This window comes from Scylla paramamosain, chromosome 1, assembly GCF_035594125.1.
Source record: "Scylla paramamosain isolate STU-SP2022 chromosome 1, ASM3559412v1, whole genome shotgun sequence".
In the NCBI taxonomy this organism is placed as follows: domain Eukaryota; kingdom Metazoa; phylum Arthropoda; class Malacostraca; order Decapoda; family Portunidae; genus Scylla; species Scylla paramamosain.
The window spans coordinates 29641021-29654178 of record NC_087151.1 but is presented as its reverse complement, the minus strand read 5'-3'; the positions used below and the strand labels follow the sequence as shown (position 1 = coordinate 29654178).

General features: G+C 41.6%; 1 long non-coding RNA gene across 2 annotated transcripts in view; it reads right to left on the bottom strand.

The window, feature by feature from the left end:
* Positions 1–1439: 1439 nt before the first annotated feature.
* Positions 1440–13158, bottom strand: part of LOC135103052 (uncharacterized) — a 134359-nt gene continuing 122640 nt past the window's right edge. The window contains exons 3-4 of one of the 2 annotated variants that reach the window (XR_010269896.1): positions 5641–6773; positions 1440–5177 (exon numbers count right to left, since the gene is read on the bottom strand). This is a non-coding gene — a long non-coding RNA (uncharacterized LOC135103052). Of the gene's footprint in view, positions 5178–5640; positions 6774–8902; positions 10934–13158 lie in introns of those variants that run through there. The other variant, XR_010269898.1, reaches the window with a different exon arrangement.

Genomic DNA, 13158 nt, shown 5'->3' with positions numbered 1-13158 from the left:
TGTGTGTGTGTGTGTGTGTGTGTGTGTGTGTGTGTGTGTGTGTGTGTGTGTGTGTGTGTGTGTGTGTGTGTGTGTGTGTATGGTTTATGAAGTAAAGAGAGAGAGAGAGAGAGAGAGAGAGAGAGAGAGAGAGAGAGAGAGAGAGAGAGAGAGAGAGAGAGAGAGAGAGAGAGAGAGAGAGAGAGTTTGGTCTCTCTCTCTCTCTCTCTCTCTCTCTCTCTCTCTCTCTCTCTCTCTCTCTCTCCCCTCAGTCCCTTCCTCGCTCGAAATCGCAAACGTAAAGTACATGTTTACAACGACTTCCGCAAACACGAGTAAAAAAAGGAAAAAAAGAAAGAAAAAAATAGTACATTGGCTTAATTGAGCATAAAAGTACATCTCCCTTCCCTCCCCTCCACTTAGCAGTACTCGTACATCCGCCCTCCACGCATTCCCTTCACATTTACTAACACATGAACGCTTCTATGCACTTATTATACCACCCCTCAATAAATCTGCTCATTTTCTTCAAGTTTACCATCCAATGACTCCCGTTTTTTTTGTTTCCGTTTTCTTTTCTCAAGTGTCGAGCTAAATAAGAGTTGTATTGGTATGTTTCTTGGTTTGCTTTTTTATTAATTTTAACGTAACTTTATAATGTGTAATTAATGACAGTTCGGTGTCCTCTCTAATGAAATGAAGACCAAGTTTAGGAGCAAATAAACAGAAGTTCGTTTCATTAAGTTCTAATTATCAATCATTGCAAGTACCTGCAGTGTACGATGATTAGCCGAGTACGACAATATGCAGTGTATGACAATTGGCTGGAATTTTATTTCTTTCCCCTTCATTCTGACTTGGTAGGAACGGAATTCTTTATACTACTGTTTTCATTGTTTTAACTTCTACCAGTGACAGAGCTACTATTAATATTACTACTACGGCTACTTCTACTTTTAATGCTGCAACTACTGCTATTGCTACTGTAATATGGCAGGCCTGCTTCTGATATTTCTGTTACTACTGCTACCGCTTCTGTTCTCCTCCTCCTATTACTACTACTACTCCTACTACTTATACAACAGCTACTGTTATTACAAGACCGTAATTCTTCTACGTACAATATTATACCGATCGAGGAACAGAGGTGAAGCCAGGAAAGGCATAAATATCTCTCTCTCTCTCTCTCTCTCTCTCTCTCTCTCTCTCTCTCTCTCTCTCTGCATCACAAACTTTTCATCCTCACAATTCCCACAGTACGGGGCACACTGAGTAGTAGAGATTGAATGTAACAAGGAGAGAGTCATTTTACAATTGCCTTTCAATTCCTTCATCCGATACAGGCCTCCGCTCAACACTAGGAATGGCTTTATTTTATACCACCACTCCAGCGCGCAAGAGTTGTGTAGGATATGCGTGTGTGATTCGGCACCGGACAGCTGAGGGTAAGTAATCCTGCTGGCACTCGTTGCTTTATCCGGTATGAACTTAACGTGGTGGATCTGGACACGACGTACTCTGTATTTCAAATGGTGAGAAGAGATAAACTTAGTGACTCTAAATGTTAGACAAGTTTTCTCGTGATTCTATAACGTTTTAGACTCATTTTTGTACTACAGTTTCTTAAATATTTTGTAGCCTCGAAAAGACAAGGTTAACTTCATATTCCCCTTTTTTTGTGTTTATGCAAAGATTTTTTTAGTGTTCTGAATGTAAAAAAAAAAAAAAAAAAAGACGAGCATAACAGTTGAAGTGCCTGAAAAGTGTTTGTTGAGGAGAGATGATCTAGAGAGGGGCGAAAAGTGAGTGAGATTAAGAGATGGTATTGCGGCAGAGTTATAGAAAGTTTTATTAATTTACTTTTTTAATTTACACGTCAGGGAGCCAGGCCAGGAGGAAAAAGAAAAAAACAACAACTTACTATGCTGCTCCCATAAAGAAAGAGAACCAAGAGTCTGCCAAATTATTATTATTATTTTTTTATTATTTATTTACTTATTTTTTTTAAGGATGAGAGCAACAGAAGATGCTAAAGAGAGAACCAGAGATTTGTACAAGGGGCCAGCTGCTGACGCTAGGTAACCAGGGAAACGGTCAAGGAGAAGTAGTACTCGTAATGTTCTGTCTTTTAAATGCGTGAATTATGAGCTTGAATTTCATCTGCTGTTGGTGACGTTTGTTTTTGTCTCTGATGACCTTGGAGGGAATATTTTCAAAAGCCACATTATGTAATTAGTCAATTTTTCATGTCTTTCCTCACTGATGATGCAGAATCCTTGTTAGACTATCACCAATATCAGGAAAACATCCTTGGGAATCTTAAGCACTTCCACAAGAGTCATTTCAAAATACTCGAGATGGAGCTTCGAAACGTTAGCGTGAATGTGTTACTGGCTCGCTCGTTCGCTCGCTCTGATGCATCGTGACTTGAAAGGTACTGGAGGGTAGTCCTTTATAGTGAACTAATATTGAAAGTAGTAGTCCAAGAATTATCAGTTTGATAACTATTCGGTTAAATATTAAGGGAATTTGTTCTTTCATTCATACATTCGGTTACTTAGTTCATCAGCCAATCATAGAGTTAATCACTCATTTAGTCAGGATTCTAGTCAGTCAATCATACAGTTATTCAATCATTTGGTAAGATAGTCAGTTATTCAATCATTTGTTAAGATAGTCAGTTATTGAGTCATTTGGTAAGATACAGTTAGTTATTCAGTCATTTGGTAAGATACAGTCAGTTATTCAGTCATTTGGCAAGATACAGTCAGTTATTCTGTCATCTGATCAGAAACAGTTATTCATACAGCCAGTCTGTCAGTCATTCCATTCCGTTTGTTAATCTTTCAGCCATTGACAGCTGATCAGTAACAGTCAGCCACTCTGTCTGTGTTCCTTTACTTACATCCTGTCTGCACTCATTATCAGCCTCCATTCCTCTTCCTTCTCGTCATCCTCTTACTCCTCCTCCTCCCTCCTCCTCCCAAGAAATAAGAGACAAGCTGCTTCGCCACGGCCGCTTTGGGAGCACAAGACTTAGTGGTGTCCTTGTAGCTCCTCCGTATCATGATAATCTTGAGAGGCACTCACGCGTTTATTTAGGCGTAACTCTGGTGTATAAACTCCATCACGCGAGCTGCTCTCCTCCCAGTGCTCCTTAGCCCAAGAAATACAAGTACGGGCGACTTATCCAAGAAATTGATGATTGAATTAATAAGGATGAGGATGCTAAAAAAAGAATAATTAGGTTACTCTCTCTCTCTCTCTCTCCACGGCAGCCTCTCATTTTCCTCATCAGCTCAAAACACTAACCATCCTAAAGAGGTCGAGCCCTTCGCTGCGTGGCCTGGATATCAGCGAGACGCGTCACTGACAAAACAACAACACCGCCAATGGCACGTAAACAAGGACACATCTGCTGTATGGAAACAAACCCTCCACTCTGCAGCGCCACCAGCCAGATTTACTGCAAACATCCGAATGAAAAAAGATCTATTGCGGAAATACTTTACAATGCGAACGTGAAAGAATGAGTAGGGAAGTTGGCTAATAGGTATAGAATGGTCCTAACTGTAGTGGTTCTTATACATTTCACTGTGATATGGAACCGTTAACAACACTAACAACAGAATCAATATATACAAGACAGAAAAATATTGAATGAATAGATGTTTTTTTCTATTTCTAACCAGTGTAATGAATGTTTGGTGTTACTCTAGAATAAGAATGTCTCTGATTTGATTTGTGATTAAGGAAATATGTACTCAATAGCAGTGAAAGGATTGATAATGAAAAAAAAAATAATGTTAGAGACTTCATAGGTTACGAAATATCTTGGCATTCTTAATCTTTCCTTTACATCATATTCCCTTCCTTGAAAACCGTCACTTGGCAGATACGCGAGTCAGTAAATAAAGTATAACATGGTCATAGATTCCCCACTTCATTTTACAGGCAAGAACTAACCAACAACACACACAGGCTTTCGTGGGTTATGTTAACTCAACACTTCTGACATATCCCCTTTTTTAAAACTCACCTAAAAACCTCTTCATTTGACAGATACACGAGTCAGTAAATAAGGTATAACATCACCATACATTCTCCCTTAATCTTACAGGCAAAAACTAACCATCACATACACACACACACACACACACACACACACACACACACACACACACACACACACACACACACACACACACACACACACACACACACACACACACACACACACACACACACACACACAGGCTTTGGGAGGTTATGGAACGTCTCAACACTTCTGTCATATTCTCCTCTCCAAACCCCATCATATGCCTCAGGGCGGAGGGTGAACGAGGGTGTGGCAGAGAGTGAAGGTGCTCCCACGTAAGGCGAGGCGACACGAAACCTCGCGAGACTTGTGGCTGCTGCTGCGTCGTCGTCAGGTGAGGCAAGTCATGATGGGCCGTTAGTAGGTCGTGAGGGAGGCATGGAAGCGAGAAGGCATCTGCTTGGCTGGCGGCGACGCAGGAGGAGGAGGAGTAGGAGGAGGAGGAGGAGGAAGAGGAGGAGGAGGAGGAGTGAAAGACATGGATGAGGGTGAAGTAAGATAGATAAAAAAGAGAGGCAAGGGATAGGAGTGGGAAACAGGATGAGAGTGAAGGAGGAAGGAAAGGAGACGAGACAGGAAGAGACAGAGAGGAAGAGGAGGACAAGGAGTGAAATACCTGGGCGAGGGTGAAGTAAGACATATAAGACGAGAGGCCAGGGACAGGAATAGCGACGTGAGAGCGAGATAAGGAAGGAAGGAAGACAGACAGAGAGAGACAGAGACACAGAGAGGGAGGAGCAGCAAGAGGCCGACTGAAAGACAAGGGTGAGGGTGAAGGGAGATAGACAAGGAGAGAGGCTAGGGACGGAGCAGCAAACAGGATGAAAATGAAGCAAGGAGGGAAGGAGAGAGAGTGAGAGAGAGAGAGAGAGAGTGAGGGTCAGAGAGGGTGAGGGGACACACGGAAGATTAGTGGTATGTCAGAGAGAAGCAGGAGGAAGAGGGGAAGTCAAAGGGGAACACGAGGAATGTGAAAAGGTAAGAGAAATAATGTTTTATGGAAATTATATAATGTACAGGTGGGAAGTGGTGAATATGAGGGACACTTAATGAAAATGAGGAGCGGGAAGACTGGCTGACTGACTGACTGACTAGATACCTGCAACATAATAAATGATAATGAGACAAGGGGAAAAAAAGTGAATTAAACAAAAAGGAAAATGAATAAAGATGCTGAAAAATATAAAAAAAATGAATACTCTGATGTAACACTATGAAAATGAGGAGCGGGAAGAGTGAGTCAGTGAGTGACCAACATAATTAGCGGTAATGAGACAAGCGGGGGAAAAAAAAGTAAATTAAACGAAACAAAAAATGAATATATACACTGAAAGAAATAAGGAAATTAACATATTGACGTAACAGGAGAGGCAGAAATAGATGAGTCAATAAAATGTGTAACTTTAATGTATGAAAAAAATAAATAAAGAAAGAAAATAAATAAATAAATGAAACAAGGTAAAAACGAACGACACTCTCTCTCTCTCTCTCTCTCTCTCTCTCTCTCTCTCTCTCTCTCTCTCTCTCTCTCTCTCTCTCTCTCTCTCTCTCCATACAATTACCTCCAAAGTCTCGTCTGCCACCCTCTCACGTCCCTTCATTCACCTCGTCCTCGTCCTCGTCGTCTCGCTCTTTATCTCGTTGTTTTCCTCTCACTCTTCACCCTCTCTTCAAAACACGCCTTCTCTTCACTCCTAAATGTCCTCTCCTGCCGCCTCTTCCGCCCTCTACTTTACAACACTTACTTTTTTGTCCGTTTTTCCTTTTTCCTCCTCCTCCTCCTCCTCCTTTTTCTTCTCTTCTCTTCTCTTCCTTCTTTAGATTATACAGTGTAGCTTGTAGGAGAGGCTTGAAATGGGTAAAAAATATGTTGCTTTTTGGGCTTAAATTTTTCCCTTTTTCCTCTTCCTATTCCTCCTCTTCTCAAGTTTTCTAATGCGCATGCTTGTTCTTCTTTTGTTTCCTCTTCCTCTTCCTCGTCTTCCTTCAACTTTCCTTATCTGTTCCTTCTCCTCTTCGTCCTCCTTCTTCCTCTTCCTTCTCCAACTTTCCTCTTGTGCACCTATGTACGTAAATTAGAATGTCTACACGTGTGTGTATACAAAAAATAAATAAATAGATAAAATAAGGTTATGCATTTGAATTAATTTTATTTTTCTTATTATTTTAGTTTTCTTACTGTTTGCTTTCCTTTTCTTTGTTTTCCTTTTCTTTCGTCAGTGTCTTCCTCCTCTTTTCTTCTGTTTTCTTTCTCTCTCCTTTTGTTTTCCTTTTTTTCTCCGTCAGTGTCTTCTTTCTCGTTCTTTGTTTTCTTCCTTCTTTCCTTTCGCTAGTGTTTTCTTCCCCTTTCCTTCTGTATTCCTTCTTTCCCTTCGCCTTCCTCCTCCTGCTCTTCCTCGTTTCTTCTTCCTCTTCCCTTAAGTTTTCTTCCTGTCTCCTTCTGTCTCCCTTCTTTCCTTTCGCTAGTGTTTTCTTCTTTACTTTTTGTATTCCTTCTTTCCCTTCGCCTTCCTCTTCCTCTTCCTCCTCCTCCTCGTTATCCTCTCTTCTCCCTCTTTCCTTCCTGTCTCCTTTTGTTTTCATTTTTTTCCTTCGTCAGTGTCTCCTTCCTCGTTCCTTCTGTATTCCTTCTTTCCCTTCCTCCTCCTCCTCCTCGTTCTCCTCTCCTCTCGTCCTCAGCTAAGCTCCGTCGATCCTAACGAGGGGACGAGGAGATGCTGTCGAAATGTATTATATCTTCTCTAGCTCTACCACCACCACCACCACCACAAGCAATCTCTCTCTCTCTCTCTCTCTCTCTCTCTCTCTCTCTCTCTCTCTCTCTCTCTCTCTCTCTCTCTCTCTCTTGGTGATTCATAGCCTTCAGTGGGGGCTTGGAGTACAGTGCCTCGCTCAGACGCCTCACAGAGTTTGACAATAATTTAACTCTCTCTCTCTCTCTCTCTCTCTCTCTCTCTCTCTCTCTCTCTCTCTCTCTCTCTCTCTCTCTCTCTCTCTCTATGTTTGTTAATTTCCGCGTCTTAAGTGCGGTTTTCATGACTTTCACCGTAAGTTTGTTAGTGTTTTCTTAAGACCTTGGTTAGAGAGAGAGAGAGAGAGAGAGAGAGAGAGAGAGAGAGAGAGAGAGAGAGAGAGAGAGAGAGAGAGAGAGAGAGAGAATATGTAGAAGTTTTGGGAACGCGTGGTGGTGGTGGTGGTGGTGGTGGTGGTGGTGACAGAATTAGCGGTAACGATGGTGACGGACGCAATGGTAGTTATGGAGAGAGTGAGAGGAAGTGACAGGAAGCGAGAGGGAGTGAGAGAGGTCAACTTTCACTCTCTCTCAGACTCTCACACCTGCTTCTTCGTCTCCTCGCCATCCTCCTCCTCCCCCTCCTCCGCTTCGTCATCGTCCTCTTCCTCCAATTCCTCCTCTCCTCCTCCTGCCCCTCCTCTTCCAGTCGCTCTTGCGTTATGCCACATCACGAGAAAGATCAAAGGGAAGGGCGAGTCTCTCTCTCTCTCTCTCTCTCTCTCTCTCTCTCTCTCTCTCTCTCTCTCTCTCTCTCTCTCTCTCTCTCTCTCTCTGCTCTGTAATTAACTTCACCCTTGGGGACCACAGTAGCTCCGCCTCACTGGGTATACATAAGATGCACCTCTTTGCTCCCTCTCGTCCCACTCAGTACCCTCCCTTCCCTCTCAAAACCTCCCTCTCCTCAATTCTGTACATCCTAATACGTCCCACTCAATACCCCATCCCCTATCCCACTCAGTACGTTCCTCTCTCTTCCCACTGTTTATCTCTCGTTTATCCCTTTTCAAGCCTTCCCTCTCCACCCGACTCACTTCCTTTCTCTCCCTACAAAGCCTTCCTTTTCCTCTCCATTCTATCTCTCCTTCATTCCACTCAAGAGCTCCTTCTCCACTTCACTCTCTTCCTTCCTCTTCACCTCACTCATGTCACTCAGTGGAACTCATTACCCATTTCATTTAGCCCCTCGTAAGTTACCTCCACGTAAACTTTTATTTCACCCTTCGGTTCTACTTAGTCTCCTCCATTCATCTCCCTCACGTTTCCCTTCTTTCCTCATCTCCTCCCCATTCATCTTGAGAGACTCTTCCCCTCTTCTTTCTTCTTTGGTCCTATACCCCCTTAAGAAATTCTCCGTTTTCTTCCATTCCTGCCTCCCATGTCCTCTCCTTGTGCCCCTCACACACCCAAAGCCTGAACAGAGTAACGCCACGCAAACTTGCACTCTTTTGCTCACACACACACACACACACACACACACACACACACACACACACACACTTTCGTTCTCGCGTCATACTCCTATCCTGTCACTCCCACTTGCAAGAGCACCGCCAACCAAGCACATGCTATATTCAAAACTCCTCTCCACTCCACTCCACTCCACTCCACTCACTTGTCAGATACTCAAGATACTCAAGAGCTCATTAGGGAAAAAAACTAGCTCTCCACTCACTCACTCACTCGCTCACTCACTCACTCAATCAGTCAAGAATGATTTGCTATCTGTTGCGTCTTTTTATCTTCCTCTTCATACTCTTCAGTTTTTTTTTCTTCTTCTTCTCTTCCTCTCCTCCTTTTATATCTTCTACTCCTCTTCTTTCCTACCCAAAAAACCTAGTAAGGACTTTAGGATCTGTCGCTGTTTGGATTTCCTTTGAATTGTATTATTCCTCCTCCTCCTCCTCCTCCTCTTCTCTAATTTCCTTCCCCTCCTCCTACTCCTCCTCCTCCTCTCCATCGGGTAGGTTGCAGAATGATGGACTAATATAATAAATAATATGTCTTTTTGTTAACTTTGGAATACAGGGCTTTAACTTGTGTGGCAGCGAAAGACGTCAAAGAGGAGAAGTTACGGCAGTGTTGCACGTAAAACTCAACCTTCACCCACACATGATGCACAAACATTGACTCGTTAACATCAAAGCAACTTACATTCACTTCAAACACCAGTCCCCAAATAAACTGATAATCCATTCACTGCTATTTGGTGCATTTGTTCCTTATCGCTTAACTATTCTGGGGCATTTCTTCGCGTTTTTCAGCCACATTCAAACATTATACCGGCTAGAAATCGGTAAAATCTGTTTCTTTTCACGCCTTTCTTTCTTCTAGGTGTTTGTAAAAGTTCCAGAGGTTGCTTTCAGTGCTATGAAGTGTTGCATATCGTAGTGAAAGGATTTATTAAGTCAGTTTTGTTTGCCGAATTCCACAACAGACACGGGAATTGACAGCAAATTCTACCAGCAAACAGAGGAAGAAATCTGTTGTCAGGATGCAAGTTTAATACAGGACGGTTTTAATCTACCAGAAACTACATGCAAGTTAACCAGTATTACCTTCACTCTTTCGTCTCTTTCACTGGTAAACTCTAGAACTCTTTCCCTGTTTGTGCTTTTCCACCTTCCTGTGACATGGAGTTTCAGGAGAGGGCTCTCAAAGAGATATATTGGCCTCCGTTTTAGCTATCTTTCTCTTGTTTTACTTCTTTTATGAATGGCAGCTTATCTCTTTCTTTCTGAGCGGCAATATAGTCTTTTTTTTTATTGTTAATATCTGGTGCCCTTGATTGAGTCTTATTCTCACGTAAAAAAAGTCATTAAAAGCACACTTGGGTCACGATCTCTACGTGAACCTGCAAGAAAGCCTCTACACCGTCACGCAGGCCAACGAAACTGAAGCTTTGATGTGATTTTTGTAATACTTCAGAAGGTAACCGAGGAAACAACGTAAGAGAATGACAATAGAAAAGAGAAAAAGGAAGGTTGCTGTCCTGTGACCGAGGAAACAACGTAAGAGACTGACGATAAAAAAAAAGAAAATAGACGAAAATGAAAAATACTATCCTGCAGGAAAACAGACGAGGGAGAAACTAATGACGTCCCAAAAATAGAAAAAAAAAGATTAAAGAATCTATAAACGAGGCTACCGGGAAGAAGATAACAAAGGCATCAGTTGGCATTCTTACACAACATCTGTAAGTCTTGAAAGGAGAAGAGGATGAAACTATAAATAAGAGAGAGAAAAAAACTTATGACGTCCGAGATGTAAAGAAAAGAAGAGGATCTATAAACAAGAATAACAACAAGAAGATAACAAAGGCATCAATTGGCAAATTTATGTAACATTTGTAAGTCTTGAAAGGTGAGGAGGATAGAACTATAAATAAGAGGGATTACGTAGATGATTAAAGTAGCGGAGGAAGAATATAGGAAACTGTATTATAGTAGCTGGTGATCAAGACGAAGATTCCAACGTGAATGTTTTGAATGATGAAATATATAACTAAGCTGACACAAGTTTGATTAATAAAAAATAACGCGATGGAATAAAGAAACAATTACAGTTACGTAACAAATTAGATAACGAGACTGAAGTGGAGGATGAAAATATTGAAAGAGCCCACGAATATTTACTATGGGCAGGAAATTGTCAATCCACACCGTTGAAAAGACAATAAAAGACAACTGACTAAAGAACTTACGATAATGAAAGCAGTGTTGTGAAAAGTAACCTACCTTCTGTCACCATAATAAAGGAGTTACAATCGCATTTGCCTTATAGTGACATACGAATCGGAAATCTGAGGTGTTGAGAAAATCCTAGAACGAAAAGAAAAGAAGATGACAAGACAATTCATTTTTACATAGAAGACGAAGAAGAAAGAAAATAATTTGCAATAGTGTCACTTCTTTCTACACACACACACACACACACACACACACACACACACACACACACACACACACTTGCCACTTAGCTCGCCGTGTTTTTTTACAAGGTGTTAATGTACTGGGGGTCAACGCTCCCTCTCCCTCTCCCTCTCTCTTTCTCGTTCAACGCACCTGAAATGAAAAGACCGTGATTTAGGTATGTTTTGCTCCTTAGCAGGTGGTGGTGGTGACTGCGGCGGTAAAGGTGGTGATGGTGATGATAATGAAGACTTGTGGTGGTGGTATTTTTGTCACATCACTAAGGAAAGGGAAGAATGTAGAGGTGATATAACACATACACCATGCAAATAATGAAACAATAAAAGTAACCGAGCTGTAAGAAGAATACTTAGACAGCATCCATTTACCAACATTCCTATTGCTACATTTCGTTTAGACATTCATCGCACGCTAAGTACACAAAGAAAAATATACCAGTGCGTAACAGAATGATATCCTACGCATGGTAAAGAAAGGCAGGGCAGTCAGAACCGGATGGGAGGAAGAGGTGAAGTCTCGTATTCTTAAAAACGCTTTACTCTCTCATCAGGCCACTAAGATTATTCTGGTTTTCAATACAAACATATATATGATCTTTAAATCACCACTAGAATCATAACAAAAAGCACTCTTGAAAACACCAGTACTCTCCACTGCAGCCTGTTAGAAAGCAGTCGCGAGCGATAAGGCGCCAAAATATTTATAAATATGTTTCAAGATGTTTGGCTAGGGTAGCATGGTATACATAGCTAGCCAGTGAAGATGAGTGGAGAAGATTGAAGATTGGGAGAGGCATTTGTCTGCAGTGGATTTATAGGTGGTAATGATGAATGATGATAAGGGTTGATAATGAGATAAAATATAGTCATAAATTACTCCTTACTTCTCAGCTTTATGTGTATGTTATTATTTATTTATTATTTTCAATATTACACGGTATTACTCCTTTCTCCAGCTTGAACAATGGATAGATGTGTGGGGAGGAGTCTTCTGCAGTACTAATTTCTCTTTTCTAATGCTACAATAGTTGTCCGTGGGTAAAATAAAATAAAATAAAACACCATAACAAGGATATAAAACTGAGTGATTGTTTTTAATCCTTTTGTAATCCTCCTTCAATTTTTTTACTCTTTTTTTTCCCTTGAGTGTGTGTGTGTGTGTGTGTGTGTGTGTGTGTGTGTGTGTGTGTGTGTGTGTGTGTGTGTGTGTGTGTGTGTGTGTGTGTGTGTGTGTGTGTGTGTGTGTGTGTGTGTGTGTGTGTGTGTGAATTGTTTGCTTTTTACACATTACAGTATTCTATTTGTATTTTGTGGTCTTGCTTTCCATGACTTCTCTTTCCCCCGTGCTGCCAATACCAATCACACACACTCTGAACTAACTGCTTGACTGGATTCCTGGCTGGCTGACCCTCACGCCGTCAGATCGCACTGAGGTGGCATTAAGGAGGGAGCAGAGAGGATTAGAACACTTGTGACGGAGGCGGCGGAGGGGAGGTGGAAAGAGAGGCGAGGTGAGAGAGAAAGATGGTGAGGTGGGCACAGTTTCTCTGCTCCCTCTATGGTTGCTCCAAATATCTGGCTGCCATCATTATTATTGTTGTTGTTGTTGTTGTTGCTGTTTTTAAAAGCTTTGGTCTCTTATTCGAACTATTTTCAAAGCCCAAAGCCCACAAAGCCCATTAGTCAGATCCTCTACAATGTTTTCCCCATTGATGGTGTAGAATCTTTGTTAATCTATCACTACAATTACGAAAAAAAAAAAAATCTTAGACATTTCCAATTACTTCCACTAAAGTAAATACTGTTAAAAATATTCGAGATAAGACGATGAAACGCTTGAGAATGCGTATTAGACTGCTTTGATATGATTCCTATAATCTCTAGGGAGAAAATTAGCGGGATTGCGCAGTTTTTTTTTCCTAGGAACTTAATTATAACTCTTTTCACGAAAAGACGAAGAGATAAATAACTAAACATGAATAAATATATAAGCTTCCTCCTACTACTACTACTACTACTACTACCTCCTCGTCAACCCTTCCACTTTCCCCTCCGTCACCCCCTCCCCATCCTCTCCATCCGTAACTCCCTTCCCTTCCTCCCTCCGTCACCTCTTCCCCCACCCTCTCCATCCTCTTCCCTCCCCATCCCCAGGCCTCACCACTCTCTTTCCCCTCCGCCTCCCCCAGCTCTCAACGGTGGGGCTCACTACGTTCAAGCAGAAACGAAACTGCATCTTTTTGATGGCTTCTTGCAGCGCTCCAAATTGCGACTCTCAAGTGATGTATAATTTCATATATATATGTATATTTTTTGCGGTTTCTTTTCTGAATGATTTAAAAAAGGGAACGAAGCTAT